Source organism: Tenrec ecaudatus, chromosome 1, assembly GCF_050624435.1.
Source record: "Tenrec ecaudatus isolate mTenEca1 chromosome 1, mTenEca1.hap1, whole genome shotgun sequence".
Classification (NCBI taxonomy): domain Eukaryota; kingdom Metazoa; phylum Chordata; class Mammalia; order Afrosoricida; family Tenrecidae; genus Tenrec; species Tenrec ecaudatus.
This window is the reverse complement of record NC_134530.1, coordinates 144,952,249-144,969,050: the sequence shown is the minus strand read 5'-3', so window position 1 is coordinate 144,969,050 and position 16,802 is coordinate 144,952,249. Positions and strand designations below refer to the sequence as shown.

Here is a 16,802-nt window from a genome sequence, read left to right as displayed (position 1 = left end):
TCACCCAGGAGCCATGGGGCTGAATGAGGTCCCCAGCGGCACCCCTTGCTCTGGTCCAGTGTCAGATTATCCAATAAGCAAAGTAAGCTCAGTCTTACGTGTATTTACTTATGAATCTAGAGCAAACAATTTTAAATTTTCTTTTATTTTATTTTTAACCACAAGAAGGGTTCTGTTTCTAGCTAGGACTGCCATGTCCCTCTCCCCGACTCCACAGCACCTCCCTACAGAATGAAAGCCGCTTTTCCAAGGGTCCGATCCCTGAGAGAGAAGGAGCCTGGTGGGGTAGTGGTTATGCTTTGTGCTGTGAACGGCAAGCTCAGCGGTTTGAAACCACCAGTCAATCCACAGGAGAAAGATGGGGCTTTCCATTCCCATCAAGAGTTGTGGTCTCGGGCAGCTCAGGGGCAGTTCCACCCTGGCCTGCAGGATTGCTCTCGGTTGGCATCAGCTCAATGGCAGTGAGTTTGGGTCTTCTGGTTTTTGACAGGTATACCTGTACTTACTTACTCATCCATGTGAAGTTGTTCACTACAGAGTAGGAAGTAAGCACAAGGGAGCCCACGCTGACCTTGCTTTTTGGGTAACCCCCCTGATGCGGTCCCTCCCACAGGCACGTGGGAAAGGGACTCAGTGAAGCCCAAGGGCCCCATTAGACGATCCGTCATGCCAGGCATCAGCCACTGAGGTGCCCAGTATAATGATGGCTGAATTGGTCATCCCTCTAAGGACATGGTATTCCATGGGAGACCCCGGGGGTGGGGGGGAGATATGAACTCCCACGGCTTCCACCCTTGTGTGACCCCTGGCTTTAAGGAAACAGCTTCTGAGTCGGCAGCTAATTCAACCTCTAGGTCCTACCAGTCCTGCCAGTGTCTGATCTGTGTACCTTCTGCCACTAGCTTACTCTGCCAAGTTGCCCCTGGCACCCTGCCCCCCTGCACCTTGCCCACCAACCCTGACTGAGCATCCTCCTGAGACAGAGAACAGGACGATCCTGTTTCACCAAAGGATCGGATTTCAGGCTCACAGGCATCAGTGGGCAGGCTGCTTCCTGCCAGTCCTCCCAGCTGCCCCGAGATCAATGGGGCCCTCCACCTTGGGGAGCTGACCACTCAGAGCACCCCCAGTTCACCTGAGCTGAAGAAGAAGCACCTTCTGCTCCCTTGCTCCTGCTGGTGAGTCTGGACCTGTTTGGGTTTGTTTGTTTGTTTGTTTTTTAATCCTTCTGGCCCACACTCCCACCTTTGCATCCAGACCTTCCCGTATCTAAGGATCCTATGTGTCGCTCTCTTGGAATTCCTAAAGCATTCTGGGTCAGTGCAACTGCATGGATGGCAGCAAGCATCAGTGGCTCCTCGTGGCTTGTCTTCCAACTTGCTCCTGGGGGGGCACCACTATCCAGATGGCCACATATCTAGCTCATTCTCCTGGGAGCCTTCTAAGGACACCATCTCAGTCCCCCACCCAAGGCTTGGCCTTGTCTTTCCACTGGAAGAAAACACAACTGCCCTAAGTCTCCAGCCACGATGCCCATTTCTGCTCCAGACATTCTGGAACCATTTTGGGGTTTAAGGAGTCCCCAGAGTCCCACTATCTGTTCTCTGCTCAACACCCCACATATGGGCCAACAGAAGAACAGACCAGAATAGGCCTAGAACCCAGAAGCAGTGCTGGGCTTTAAACCAGATGAATAGACAGTGCCCTCTGTGGTCTATTGTCAGACACGTGGGCAGCTTCCACTGCCCCTGCTCACGCCCATGGCAGATGCCTGAAATTCCACCATAAGTGCTTCATGCCATTCACTCGGGCCTTTGTGTATCCTACAATGAATTATTCAACAACAACACACACACACGGGGTCTTCTCTGTGCAAGGCAGCTTAGTAGATATGGGGTGGGGCAAGGATATAACTGCTCCCCCCAAATCTCTCTGCAAATACTACTGTGAACCCTGCTTCACAGATGATGGGATCCAGACACAGAGAGTTTAGATGACCTGTTCTAGGGCCTACGGCGATAAATCCCCAGGCCGAGCTTCAACCATGGCACAAGATTAAGAAGCTAGACAACCCAACCCTAGTGGCCGTGTCTTGAAATGTGATGGACGAATAAGCCAATGGGCTGAAGGCAAAGAGATGAATGCATTTCTCCGGTAAGCACCTCTAGGGACTTGGTAGGGTTGGTGTGGTCCCTTCTTCTCATCCGCCCGCTTTCTGCTGGCCCACAAGCCAAGCGCATGACGAGCTACAGAAAAGAGCCCAGAGACGAATGCAGGCATTCAGCCCAGAGACGAAGCCCAGAGACGAATGCGGGCATTACAGAGCTACGATGCCTCTGAGGGAGCTCACAGAGCGAGCTCTACCTGACGGGAGTGGGAGCCAGGAAGGCTGCTCAGAGGAGGTAGGCTTTGAAGCAGAATTGTAAAGACTGACTGGGAAGGGAGGCTGCACCCGCCTATCAACTTGTCCTCCTGACCATAGACTTGCTACTACAAGTATCTACCACAACAAGACCATGGCCTTGCTGGTCTGTGATGCTTGCGTGTCGCTCTGACGCTGGAAACTGTCCCGCCAATAGCTCAAATGCCACCTTTGATGGACGGGTTTCAGTGGAGCTTTCAGATTCCCACAGACTAGGAAGAAAGGCCTGGCGATCTACGGGAGAGTAGCCAGTGAAAATCAAACCGCAAATGCACTGCCATCGGGTAGGTTCGACTCCACTGGACAGGCTAGGATTTCCCCTGAGGAGTTCCCAGACTGGGACTCTTGACAGCAGTGGAAAGCCTCAGCTCTCTCCCAGGGAGCAGCCACGGTTCCCAGCTGCTGACCTTGTGGCTAGCAGCCCTACGCATGGCCATAAAGCCACCAGTGGAAACCCCGTGTGCAACCACAGAGGAGCGTCGGATGCTGTGCTGAAGGGACCGCACCCCCGTGAAGGGCTGGGCCCCGCGGCGCTGCTTTCTATGCCTGGCGTTGCCCACGTGCATGGCACCGGGACCCAGCTCCACAGGGCCTAGCCACCAGGAGAAGAGGAGGTGAGGGAAGTGGGCTCCCGGTGTTCTGTGAAGCTCCCGGGGCTGCGTCCTTCAGTGTAGATGAGGGGCACATGGTGCGTGGAGAGGGAGGAGAGAGGGGAAGAACCTCCGGGGAGGAGGGAGTGTCTTCTCCTCCATCGCGAGGATGCTACGAGGCTGCTCGGGGCTTCGTTCGTTGTGCACAGGGTCGCTGTGAGCTGGGGTCTGGAAGGGACAGGGAGGGCGTTAGGGCTCGGTAGCCCCGGCACCCACACTGTGGAGCGGCTTCAGACTCCTGCCGGTGGCACTGGGGTGTCTGAGCGAGCCTGTGCTCCACTGGGGTTCCAGGGGCTCGCTTCCCAGTGAGATCGCCAGACCTTTCTTTCTGGGTGGACTCACACGCCCCACCGTTCAGCTGAGCAGCCCGGCGAGTCTTCGTGGGCCCCACCCAGGGACTGGTCGGGGATGAAGGCTGTCCATTGACCTTGGAATCTCCCACTTGAGAACCGAGCGGAAGTAAAAGCATCGCCAGGAGTGGCTCTTGGATGGGGAGGTGCTTCCAAGAAGCTAACTAAGGATCCAGGGGTACCTGCCAACGGGAGAGGATGCCCTTTGGCAGCTCCGCAGCTGCTCTTAGCCAGCACCCTGGCTTCCTTGGCCCTGGACTGCCTGCAGGCGAAGAACAGCGACGGTCAGGCAAGCCAGGGCCCAGCGAGTCCCTCCCGTCGAGTCCAGAGTGGCCACCGAGAGCCCACAGAGTCCGGCCTACAGCAGAGGTGGAGGGGACGAAGTCCGGCAGGAAGACGTGGTCCAATCCCTCAATAGTTCCATAGTCTGAGATTGCTGCTCGGGATGGGAGCCTCCTGAGAGGGGCGGGGGAGGTAGGTGGGGACACACCCACACTGAAGGCACTGGGGACAGTGACAGCCACCAAGGTGTGGGCTGCTGGCTACAGCCTGGCCCCCTCCACCAGCTACCTCCCTGTCCCCTCTTCCTCCAGAGGGGAGACGTGCAAAGAGAGAGCCATGTGCCCCTCCAGTCCAGGCCTCAAGTCACGGACTGGTGCAGCCTGTACTGGCGAAGAGGTTATATTGGATACAAGACTGCGGTGTAACGTGAGCAGGACTGAATTCCAACAACCAGAAGTGGCCAGCGGTCTGCAGTGTCCCACGGAGGATTGTTTAGGAAGCTGAAACCCAGCAGAGAAGGGCATTAGGAAACAGTGGAAACTGTTTGCTGTAAGCAGTCCCACAAAGGAGCTGAGGGTCCTCTCTGAGCAGGGCCAAACCCGCTGGAAGAGGGGCTGGGAGGGAGACCCAGCGATGACCAGGGGGTGCTGGGAGCTCCCGGGTGGGAGGAGCTGAGCGGGCAAAGCCACAGCAATGGTGCCGGAGGTGGAGATAAGCACCCTCACCAGACTCTGCCTGTCCGGAAGGACATGTCACCTCCGTGCAGACAGGGGCTCCAGAAAGACTTGGGGTCAAAGATAGAGATGGGTATAGACGTGGGCAGGGCTGCACAGGCAACAAGATCAGAGCAGTTCACAAAGTGGCAATGCGTGGGTGTGGGTAGGTGGGTGAGGACTTCATCTCAGAGGTTGAGGAGGGTGTGAGTCGTGATCAGCATGGGGACGGACCCACTGGGTCCTTCAGCAGGGCGTGAGGACCCACCCTGGGGACCACATGGGGAACAGCAGCTCAGGGAAAAGGTGGGGTGGGAGCAGGCTGGCAGTGGAAGAGAGAAGAGGCGGGTGGTGGTGACTGTGCACACAGCTCACAGCCTGCTCGCTCCGATCTTCCTCAGGTGGACCAGGGCCGGAGGAGGGATGGGGGATGAGTCTCTGATCCATCTGTTTCTCTAAGCCCCTGACATCTGTTATCACACAGGGACACGCTCATCTCACACTTGAGGACTAAGCTCCTGATCCACGGCCTGGGGCTGGGTGGGCAGGGCAGATGTCTTTAATCTCCACTCTCATGGTGGAGGAGCTGAAGCCTGGGAAGTGGCACGGACTCCCCCGCAGCTCCAGTCGATGCCAACGCAGCACGACCTATGGGACGGGGAAGGCAGCCCCTGCGCCTTTCCAGTTCTGTATCCTCGTGGGAGGAGAAAGCCTCGTCTTTCGCCAATGGAGCAGCCAGCAGTTTCAAACTGCTGACCTGGCAGTTAGCCACCCAACGTATAGCCCACTACGCTACCAGGGCTCCTCGCTAAACAGTTAGTAAGCGGCAAAAGCAAAGCTTGAGCCATGTTATCTGCCTTCACATACTCCACATTCCAGCTAACAAGTCGGTTTCATGGAAATTGGTGGCCGAGGGCATGGCTGTCCCTGATGTTTCACGATCATATCCAAAACCATCCACACTTGGATTCCTGGTAATGCCTATACACAAACCTGCCTTTGTAAGGGATGACAGCAGCGGGGGGCATGCAGAATCAGAACACTTCTGTGCCTCTCCTCACTTCACACCCACAGTGGACAGGGAGGCTGTTTGGGCCTCTGACCTGTCCCCAGAGACAGCAGCATAATAAAGTGTGAGGATGAGATTGGAGGGAGGAGAGAGGTGTGCCTCACTGCCCACCCCTGGCTCCAGCACCTTTCCAAGATTCTGCATGGGTGTAGCTGGTGCAGCAAGCCAGCCCAAGCCCACGCTGAGCCCTCTACTTCCCAGAGCCCAAAGGGTGATTCCATGAGAGACTCAAGCAGAAGAGGTGCCACTAAGGTGCAGGAACCAGAGGAACCCGCCCCCCACCCCCACCCTCCACAGCTGCCACCATGCACAGGAGTGCCATGCATTGAACTGTGTCCTCTAAAACATGTCCAAGCCCTAACTCAGTACCAGCGGATGTGCCTTCCTCTGGAAACAGAGTCTATGTAGACATCATTAAGGTGACCTGAAGTCATACTGGGACCCAGTTGCTGTCGAGTGGATCCCAGATTGGGATGACCCCGTGTGTGACCACTGAGCTCCTTGGTGCCTTCAGTGGATCTGTTCTTTAGAAGTGGCTGGCCAGGTCTTTCTTGGTAGCTGCTTCTGAGCAGGGTCAAGTCACCCACCTCTCATTTAGCAGCAGGGCATGTTGACCGGTTGGCTCCAGCCAGGGGCTGCCAGACTGCAGCAGGGAGGGCGACCACCCCCCTGTACCACCTATCACAGGAGGAGGAGAGACACAGAGAGGTAGGTGCAGAGGGAAGATGAAAGGAGAGATTGGAACACTGCAGCAACAAGCCAAGGCAAGCTGGCGGCCACCCTCAGAAGCTGAAAAAGACTAGGGAGGATCTTCCCCTAGAGTGCCAACCCTTCAATTCGGAGGGCTCACCTCCAGAAGGATGAGAGGGTAAATCCCTGTTGTGCTAAGCCCCCGTTTGTGGTGCTTTGTTGGAATGTCTCTAGAAACTAACACCCGCAGGAAGGTACTCAGGCTACGCTGAAATCCCCAGCCCTCTCTTGGACCAGAGCCTGCACCTAATATCCTCAGAAACAGACCCGCTCCGCCCTCCAGGGCCGGTCAACAGGGAAGCTGTGTGAGTTTTGAGCGTGCACAAAACCCAGAGATTCAAGGAAAGGTCCAGGAGTCCAGTCTCCCAGCTGACTTCTAGAGTCAGATCCCCCCCATCCCACCCCAGTAGCACCGGGAGGGAGCTGTCCCTGACTCCAAATCAAATCGCCTTTAAACCACAAGCCCTCCTCTCTGCACTGGGGTGAAGGATCCTGTGGCTCTTTCGAGCATCACAGCTGCAGGGCTTCCTGCAGGAGCTCTTTCTCACCTCGCCTGCCTCTTCAGAAAGCTGCCTGTGTCCTTGAGCTGTCCCTGCAGGGAGAGAGACAGGCTGCCCACGCAGTGCCCACTGCCACGCTACACAGGAGGGGAGCTGTGCCGCAGGCTTGTTGGGCCCCCGCCAGCCCTCCTTGTCTTCTTCCAAGTACTCCAAGTCACAGAACATTCTCCTACTCGGGGGGGGGAGGGGGTTCAGGGATTGAGAGGGGGGACAGAGCACCCCTGGAACAAAAACACCTGCTCACGTGGGTGGTTTCTGGGGCTGCAAGTTTGTCTGTGGAGGGCAGCGGTGGGTGTCCACGTGTTTGTACATGGGTCTCCGTGGGTTCAGGTCCCAAGGAGTTTTACGTGTGGCATGTGCTCGCAGGTGGCTGTGGTCGTGGGTCGAGAAGGCACACAAGGCCATGTCGGTACGTGGTTCTGAGTGTATGTGCCTGTGTTGTAGCCAGAGAAGCTGTGTGTTTGTGTAGCTATGTGTGACTGTTCACGTGTTGTCTGTCTGTGTGTGTGTGTGTGTGTGTGTGCCCATAGCTGTATGTGACTAGATGTGTGTGGCTATGTGAAGTGCATGGCTGAGTGTATGTACATAGTTGTGGTGCCCTCTGGTAAGTATTGGGCTGCTCACCGCAAGGTCAGTGGTTCAAACCCACCAGTTACTCCTTTCGAGAAAACCGAGGCTGTTTGCTCCTGTAGAGATTTACAAAGCCTTGAAAACCCTATAGCGGGCCTCTATACTTCAGAATTTACTCTTTTGATGTGGGCTGGGGTTTTTATTATTGTTTTGGTGGTGGTGGTGGTGTGTAGTTGTGTCTCTGTGTATCTGTGTATGACCGTGTGGTTGTGTATGATTGTGCATGAGTGGCTGTGTTTATAGCTGTGTTGTGTGTAGTTGTATTTAACTGTGCATGTGGGTGGGTGTGGGTGTGTGTGAGCATGTGTGTGTACTAGATACATATCCTGGGTCACTCAGAACACAGCACACAAGTAGTGGATCAGCTTCTGGGGCCATAAGACAGAGGGAAGAATGTGGCTTGAGAACTTGACAACTAAACCTTAATTCATCACTTACAGCTCAGTGGCCACAGACTTTCAGCCAGTCAGTTGACTTTCTGGACCTCAGCTTCCTCGCTTATAGAATGTGGGTAGTCACCCCTGTCCTGTCAACCTTTGGGGACACCATGGGGCCCGACTGAGCCAGGTGTGGAGATGCTCAGTCAGCATGAGAGCAGGTAGCTGGCGCTGTCCCCTGCTCCTGACAGGGCAGCCAGACAGCAGCTTCATACTGCAGAGAGATTCGATTTTGGCTCACATGCCACGTTCCCTGCATTCCCTGCGCCCCCCCCCCCCCCGGCACCCCACTCACTGACCTGCCCACTTATTGTCCTGGCCACCAGACTCTGCCTCAGCTGCTTCCCTAGTCAGGATGTGACCAGCTGCTCACTGGTGCCAGGAGAGGGCAAGGAGGCGAGGCTGTTCCCGGTCGGACCCCTGACCAAGCCATAAGATTGCCTGCTGCCTGCAAGGTGCTTTAAACCAGGGGCTAAAAAAGGCTCCTGGAAAAGGTTCATGATCTTTTCACTCTGATTCCCAGGAGTTTTGAGGCCCCCTTGTGTAGGGTGTCCCTGGTAATCCTCACCGCAAATGAGTGAGGCAGCTACTCAAAACCCCAACCCACTGTCGACTCACAGTGACCCCACAGGCCAGGGTGGAACTGCCCCTGTGGGTTTTGGAGATTGTAACTCTTTCTGAGAGTAGAAAGCCCTGTCTTTTCCCCCGAGGGGTGGCTGGTTTCAAACCGCTCCCCTTGCAGTTAGCATAACTGTTACACCTCACAGGGCAGAGTGGGCCAGGCAGGGCCTCCAGCAGATCAACAGCTCCCTCTTGTGTCCAGTCTTGCCAGTGCCAAGGGTTGTCAGCCATGCCATGCCTTCCTCCATCACTCACTCAACACCTGGCCGAGGTCAGGTCCACCAGGCGCACTCCCTGTCCGGCTGTCAGTCCTCCCACATCTGGCTCCGTCTCCCATGCAGCTGTGCGCTCTGCAGCCCGCAGCTCTCAGCCCTGTGGTGCGACACTCCCAGCTCTCTTCGCAAGATGACTTCTCCCACTTGTTCTGTCCTGTGACTCGGGGACAGTCACTGTGGCACCTGAATGTGTGGAAGGTGTTGAGGTTGCTAAGCAACCAAAGAAGACCCGTGGGGAAAGGCCATCGGCAGATAGGCTCAGGACGCTGCTCAGTCTGGCTGTGACCTTGAGACACCAGAGGTCTTCGGAGCATCTGTTCTGGATGCGGCTGAGGCTGAGCTCCCTCCCACAAGGCCCTGCCTGCAGAAAGTGGGTGATCATCAGGGAAGAGATTGCTAGCAGCAGGCTGGCCACAGAGGGGCCTGCTGGCACCCAGGTGGGCTGCACCAGGCGGGCAAGGAAGCCTTCCCAGAACAGACAGGGCAGGAGGTGATTTTCTTTTCAATTTACTCATTGTTGTTGAGTGGATTCCGCTGGGATAACCCATGCATAGCAGAAGAGAACTGCACGCTGTTAGGGTTTTCTTGGCTGTAATCTTAAGGGAAGCAGAGGGCCAGGCCTGCTACTCACGGGTGAGTTAAAACCACCATGATGTCATTTGTAGTCGATTGCAAACTATATGTACCACCCACGGACCAGGCAGGAGATGACAGTGGCTCCCACCAATGGAAGGCTTATTAAGCGTCAGGCACAGTGCCATCTGCTTCGCCTACATCATCGTATTCTCCCCAGGGAACCGTTGGGAAGTCACGATAGGCCCATTGGACAGAGGAGCATGCAGAGAGGGCTAGGTGCTCCAGGCCACAGAGCTAGTGAGTAGCAGGCCTGAGATCCAAGCTCAAGTTGGTCTGACACTAGGGGAAATGGCAGCCATCCAAGGCAGATGAGCAGAAAGAGTGAGAGATGCTGGGGAATGGGGAGTAGACCGGCCTGGCCCCGTGTGTGGGATGCTGAGGCTCCGTCGGTGGGTGAGAAGGGCCAACGTGCAGGGTGTAATTCAGGTGTTACACCTGAACTACAGGTGTTATTTGGAGGAACCTTGGCCACACCATGATGAGCAAACTAACACAACTACAAAAGGACAGATACCATAGCATCCCACTTACAGGAAACATGTAGGCTGTGGTTGTGGGGTGCTAACCCATAGCGACCCTACGTGCAGTAGAGCAAAAGACTACCAGGCCCTGGTCGTACCCCCTTATTCTGTTTGAGCCCATAGTTGCAAGCTCTGTGTCCATCCATCTTATGGATGGTCTTCTTCTTTTTCTCTGACCCTCTTCTTTACCAAGTGTGGCAATTACATAATCTGGTGTCAATTTGGGACTTGAGAGGATTACGAGTGAAAGGGTGGAGTCTAGCCCGTCATTCATTGCATAGCCAATGAGGCCTCTGGCTTTGCATGGCCTTCTCCTGGGAATTCTGGGAATTCCCGATATTTCCTCCTTGGAGGAGGTGGGAGATACTTTTTCTCTCTCATCACTCCCTTGGAGATGCTCTACTGACAAGGATGACTCCCTGTGAGACATCCCTGAGGAGAAGCCACATGGACCTACCCTGCTGCAGCCAGAGCCCTAGGAAGACTCACGCCAGCACTGAGATGCTTCTACCGCCCCTGGATCCACAAAACTTTGCACCCACTGGCCTGTGATCTTCCTGTATTCAGCATCATTGCATGTGTTTCATGTGTCTGAAGAGGACTTTATAGATTGGCATCAGACGTATGGGTTAATATCGGATTTATGGACTTCGTCTGGGCTGGGCTGGGATGTTTGCTCAATATTCAACTGCTCTTGTATATAAAGCTCTTTCCTATACACATATGAGTCTCCCTGGATTTGTTTCTCTAGCCTACCCAGCCTAACACACCATGCATTGACGTCCTTCAGGGATGGGGCCCCCCTGATAGATCACCTGTCCAAAGTACATGGGATGATCTTGGGCATCCCTGCTTCTAAGGAGCATTCTGGTGTAGTTCCTCTAAGATAGATTTGTTTGTTCATGTTGGCAGGCCAGGGACTCTGCCCTACTCTTTGCCAACACCGGGATTCAAACACATCTGTTCCGAGTCTTCCTTATTCGTCAGCCAGCTTTGCTGTGCATCTGAGGCGGTCGAAAGGACCCTGGCCCAGGTTGGGCACACCTTGGTCCCCACTCACAGTGACAGCTTTGCTGTTCAATACTTTAACAAGATCTTTGCTGAAAGACTCCCCTGATGCGATGCATCATTTGATTTTTTTGACTGCTGCTTCCATAAGCATTGATTATATATCCAAGTAGAAGAGACCCCTTGGCAGCTCCAGCCTCTTCAATTACCAGGACACTGTCTACTGGTTCCACTGGGAAGCTTTGTGTCTCTTTTCATGGGACTGCAATCCACACTGAAGACTTCAAGTCTTTATTTTCATCAGCAAGTGCTGCCAGCCCTCCTCACTTTCCGAAAGTCAGCCTGAGTCGTCTGCAGATCGTCTGCTTCTTCATGTCGTCTGGGGTGTTAGTCTGGGTAGACATGAGAAACAAATTCATGGACACATTCAGAGCTTTATGTAAGAGCTCTATATATCAGAACAGCTGACTATTGAGAAAACATCCCAGCCCAGTCCAGATCAAGTCCTCAAGTCTGATATTAACCAATACATCAGATGCCAATCTATATAGTCCTCTTCAGACTCACAGAACACATGCAATGATGCCCAATGCAGGAAGATCACAGGCCAATGGGTGCAAAGTCTTGTGGATCCAGTGGCGGTAGAAGCATACCAGCACTGGCAAGGGTCTCCACATGGCTCCTCCAGTTCCCAGGGCACGGGTCCATCAGCGTAGTGCCACGTGTCTTGTCAGTCGAGCATCTTGCAAGGAGTGAGCTGTGAGAAAGGCTATGTCTCCCGCCTCCAAGGAGGAAATCCAGGAGCTCTCAGAATATTCCGGAGAAGGCTGTGCCCAGACAGAGGCCTCATTGGCAATGGCCCGATTGACAGACTAGACTCCACCCTTTCACTCTTAATCCTCTCAAGTCCCAAACTGATGCCAGATAATGTAGCTACCACATCCGCCCTGTCAAATTATTTGCTCAACATACACGTGAAATGTATATGGTGAAGGCATCCAGCCTGGACACACATCTTTCCTGATTTGAAGCCGCACAGCATTCTCTTCTATGTGAACGACTCCTTCTCGGTCGACACACAGTTTCCACGTGAGCACAAGGTCATCCGTGGTTTGTTATGATTCGCACGATCGCATGCCTTGGTATAATCCATCACACACAAACCAACAGTTTCCGGTATTCTCTGCTTTCAACCAAGATCAATCTGATGTCAGCAATGGCTTCCCTCGTGCAACACCTCTCCTGCATCCAGCCTTCCTGTCAGCTCCCTCGCCATGGACGGCTGCTGTGATTTTAAGTTATCTTCCGCAACAGCATCTAGACTGGGAAAGTGTATAAAGGCCTGCGAGAGGGAGAAAGTAGGGCTCGTTGCTTAATGGACACGGAGCTTCAATTAAGGATAGTGGCCATTTTTAGAAAGGATAATGGTGATGGTTGAACTTGAAGAACCTAATTCAATGTCACTAAAATGTACATGTAAGACATGTTAAAACAGAACATGTTTTGTTAGATATACAAGAATATGCCAACGGATATTACTAAAAAGCATAGAAAATGTTTTGTAAGCAAAAATAGCCAAATGTGAAGCGACTGTTTCTTGACACATCCTCCATCTAGGTCTATACACTTCCAAAGGCATGTCTCCATAGCTCTAACATTTTCTTGAAGAATTCTACATTCTTAGATTCTCACTGCATCAAAACAACAAGGTGGGCATCTTCAAGGGGCTCCACTCATGTTTCTTTGGAAATGTCCTTTGAGTTTGGGGAACAGAAAGGAATTTGAAGGGTGTAAGGTCAAGGTTGTGGGGTGAATGAGCAAGGTTTCTCAGTGAGATTCCCATAGGACGGCCTTTCCTGCCCCTGAAGAATGAACAGGTGTGTTGTCTTGATGGGAAATAAAATTTCTCGAGACAACTTTTCTGACCTTTTTCTCACCACATGTAGTTTTCCATTTCTTAAGACTTCTTCCCAATGAATCCTCGTGATCATCCTGTGCCCTTTGAGAAAATCTGTGGAGACCACCCGCTCGGTGCCAACAGTAACCGTCTCCATAGCCTTCAAGGCTGACCTCTCTGCCTGGGATGTAGCCAGCCCAGCAGGTCCCCTTAGAAGTCAGTATTTAGCCCGGACTCTTTTTTAAAAAAGGTTACTATAATGAAACTAAAACACGTGTATTAGTGAAGAAGAAGAAAAATAAACCTTGTCCACAGCCATCCACTGGCCCCAGGCATGTTTACATGCCCTGTGCTTGGAATAAGGCTGTGCATGTGTGAACTGGTAGCCTAGTCGGAGTGCTTCCTGACTCACCCTCACCAACCTGCCCAAAATTGTGTTAATGCTGGGGAGCAGCCTCAAGATGCGGAAGCCCTGGGAAGAGACCACAGGGATCAGTATGGTCAGGGCGAAGGTAAATGTGCAGAGAAAGTTCTGTGGTTGGAGGGGCGCGGGCACCCTGGGAAGTGAGAGTGGAGTCCTTAGGGAAAGCTGCAGCAAGTTCCCCGGTCAGCGGCCTGGAGGGAGACATCAGTGTGGGCAGAGACACAGTCTCGGTTCGCCCTCGGCACTCCCCGTCACATAGCACAGATAGGAGGGGCATCCACCACGACGGCTGGCCATTCAGCTGGACACAACCAGCCTCAGGGAATCCAGTCAAGGCCTCAGAGTTCTGGGCATATGGGAGCTCTAAGCACAGGAAAAGCCACCAGGAACCGTACACACCACTGACTGGTCTCCAGGTCCCTGCCAGGTGTGACAAGCACCAGTAACCAAATACCTCCAGTTTCCTCGCACCCACACGCCCAGAAAATCCACCTTTTCCTGGGTCACCATTGTAGGGCCGAGAAGAGTGGCCAGGCTACCAATCTGAGGGGCCAGAGCCAACCCCACTGGGCTCCCATGACAGTCATTGCAGACACGACGATGCTGCACAGAGTCTGATGAAACTTCCAGGCTCCGATGAAGTAACAAGACGGGTCTGGGCATCTGCTTCCAAAAATCAGCCACTGGAAAGCCTGTGGCTCACAACAGAGCAAACTGCAAGCTACACCTGCTCCCGGGGGCTGGGCATTCCATTCTGTCAGCATGGAGTCGTCCTCCATCCGGCAGAGCTGCCCGACAGTCGTGAATAACGACAGCGTCTAAAATAGAGCACTTCCCCCTCGCTCCTCCTCCCACCCGCTGTAACGCACTGCCACCATGTCCACGTTGGCACACAGCAGTCTCTCTGAACCGAGTAGATGCTCGCCACAGGGCTTCTGAGGTTGTTTATCTTTGCCCGAGAAGACTGCCTCCGCTTTCTCCCAAGGAGCAGCTGGTGGGTTTGAACGGATGACTTTTCTGTTAGCAGCTCAGCATTCAACCGGCTGCCCCACCAGGATGCCCTCCTCCACCAGAGAGACACAAATGCCAGTGTCTAGCTGAGGGGAGCCAGCCTGCCATGGCTAGCAAGGCTGCCCAGGTGCTAGACACCCTTTGCAGAGAGGTATCCTCGCTGCCTTGTCTGCATGGTTGGCTGGTCGTTAGGGTCGTGCTGGCACTGGGCACTGGAGGGCACATGCTCTTCCTAAACTGTCTGCCAAGGCCCTGGGGTGTGAGCAACCCCTCCTCCCCCATGGCGTGTGCGGTACACAGAGCGCCCCTCCAGTAGCTGGTCATGACCCTGGGAAGCTGGTTCTGACTCACAGTGATCCTGTGCACAAGAGAAGGAGACATTACCAAGCCCGGTGCTAACCTCAGGTGGATGCTACGTGGGAGCCCGTGGTTGAGGTCACTGCGTCCGTCAACTCTCTGAGGGCCTTCCTCTTTTACACTGATGTCCTCTTCGCCAGGGACTGGTTGCGCTGGTACCATATACAAATGCATGGGGCGAAGCACCCCCTCCTGGACGCAATGGAGCATTCCGACCGCGCCCTTTGTTCTTCCCAGATTTCTTCCCTGTCACCCTCCGTGGAGTCCCAATTCTCTTCGCCAATGCGTCATTCAAAGGCGCCAGTTTCTCCGTCTCTCTTGCTCACGGTCCAAAGTGGGCATGCAGATGAGGTGATTAGAAAGACCGTGGGCCTCAACGTGACATCTTTGCTTTTTGACGCTCAAAAGCGGTCTTTGGTGGGGGGTTTTCTCATCTTAGATTTCTTGACTGCTGTTTCCATAGGTACTGACGGCGAACCAAGCCCTGGCCGGGTCCTCACTGATGCTCCTGACCATCTCCTCCGCTCTTTCCTCAGATACGAAAGGGCTTTTCCACATTGGGGGGAATTCCATTGTCTTTTCTGTCCCCTTGCCTACAAACTTTCTGGAGCCTCCTCCTGTGAGCTGATGGATCCATGAGGATTCCACCTGGCAAGGGCCAAATGTGTGGGCACCCTCCATGCTGTTGAAAAGGGTATTACCAGGAAACGGGTCAAAGTCCTGTGGAGCTGTTTGTACTACCGAGATCATGTTTCCGACCGCTGTTCCTCATTGTTCCCAGCGCTTACATTCCAATCACCAGGAGTTATCAGTGTATCATTGATTCTGTACTGGATCGATTTGAGACTACAGAAGTTGGTTAAAAACAACACCAAAGAAACAAGTTTCCTCATCTTTGGTTTTAGTGGCTGGTGTGTAGATTTGAATGACAGCCGTAGGAGCGGGTTACCATGTGGGCACACGGACACGATCAAGTCCGTGATAACTTTGTATTTCAGGATTTATCTTGAAATGCCCTCGTCTTTCTCCCATGGAGTAGCAGGTGGGTCTGAATCCTCGATCTTTGAGTTAGCAGGTTAGCACTGACCTGGCATTGCCCCCCGGGCTTCTTGAAAGAATGGTGCTGTTGTCCTTGGTGCCATCGAGTCCATCTGACCGCACAACGGAGCGACACACCGCCCAGTCCTGCTCCGTGCTCACAATGCTTGCTGTGTTTGAAGCCATTGCTGCAGCCACTGTGACAATCTGTCTCGTTGGGGACCTCCTCTCGTTTGCTACCCCTCCATTTTACCAAACAGGATGTCCTTCTTCAGGGACTGCTCTCTCCTGGCGATATGCCCAAAGTATGTATGACGGATTCTTGCCACCCTTGCCTCTAAGGAGCACTCGGGCTGGGCTTCCTCCAATCGAGATCTTTCTGTCCATTCGCAGTAGGTATTATCTGTGGTCTGGGTCCTACCAGCAGGCATTTTACATATGATCTCTCACTTAACAAGGTCCCGGGGTGGCGACTGTTTCTACCCTAACCTGAAGGTTGAGGGTTCAAAACCCACCCAGCAGTGGCACAGAAGAAAGGCCTGGTGATGTGTCTTCATGAAGATTATAGCCAAGAGAAGCCTCAGAAGAAAAGGTCAATGGTAACATATGGAACCAGCATGAGTCAGAATCCACCCAACCGCCGTGAGTTTGGTCTTCTGGCTTTAGTTCATGTAACGTCCCTCAAAATCAACCTTGGGCGTTGCTTACAAATGAGGTGTGACGTATTGGCTGTTGAGTGTGAAAGAGAGTTGAGACTGGGCGTGTGAAAATGTTGGGTACACAAAGGGACCGTCATACAAATACAAACCTGTATCTTATCATTACTCAGAGTTCAACTTCCGCTTTTATTTCAGCACCCACACACGCTCAATCTATATAAAGACCTATCTTTCTCAGGGATCCCCCCACCCCCAAACTCTCTCAGTCAGGCTAGTTTTTAGGGAGTGCAAACTCAGGGAGTGCGAGCTGATTTTGCCCAAACAACCATCAGGCCCTTCCCAAGCTAACACGGGTTGTTTCCCCATCCATTGGTATCATTTACCTCCGCTACTGCGCGTCCACTGCGTCTGTGTAATGACCTTCTTCTCCACAGCTGGCAGCAGGCAGGGAAGGCGGAGGGTCTTCATGCTGCTCCCCTGACTCGCCCTAGG

General features: G+C 53.5%; 1 pseudogene; it reads right to left on the bottom strand.

The window, feature by feature from the left end:
- The window catches only part of LOC142437055 (N-glycosylase/DNA lyase-like), a 105,193-nt pseudogene extending 97,992 nt beyond the window's left edge, over positions 1 to 7,201 (bottom strand).
- Positions 7,202 to 16,802: the final 9,601 nt, after the last annotated feature.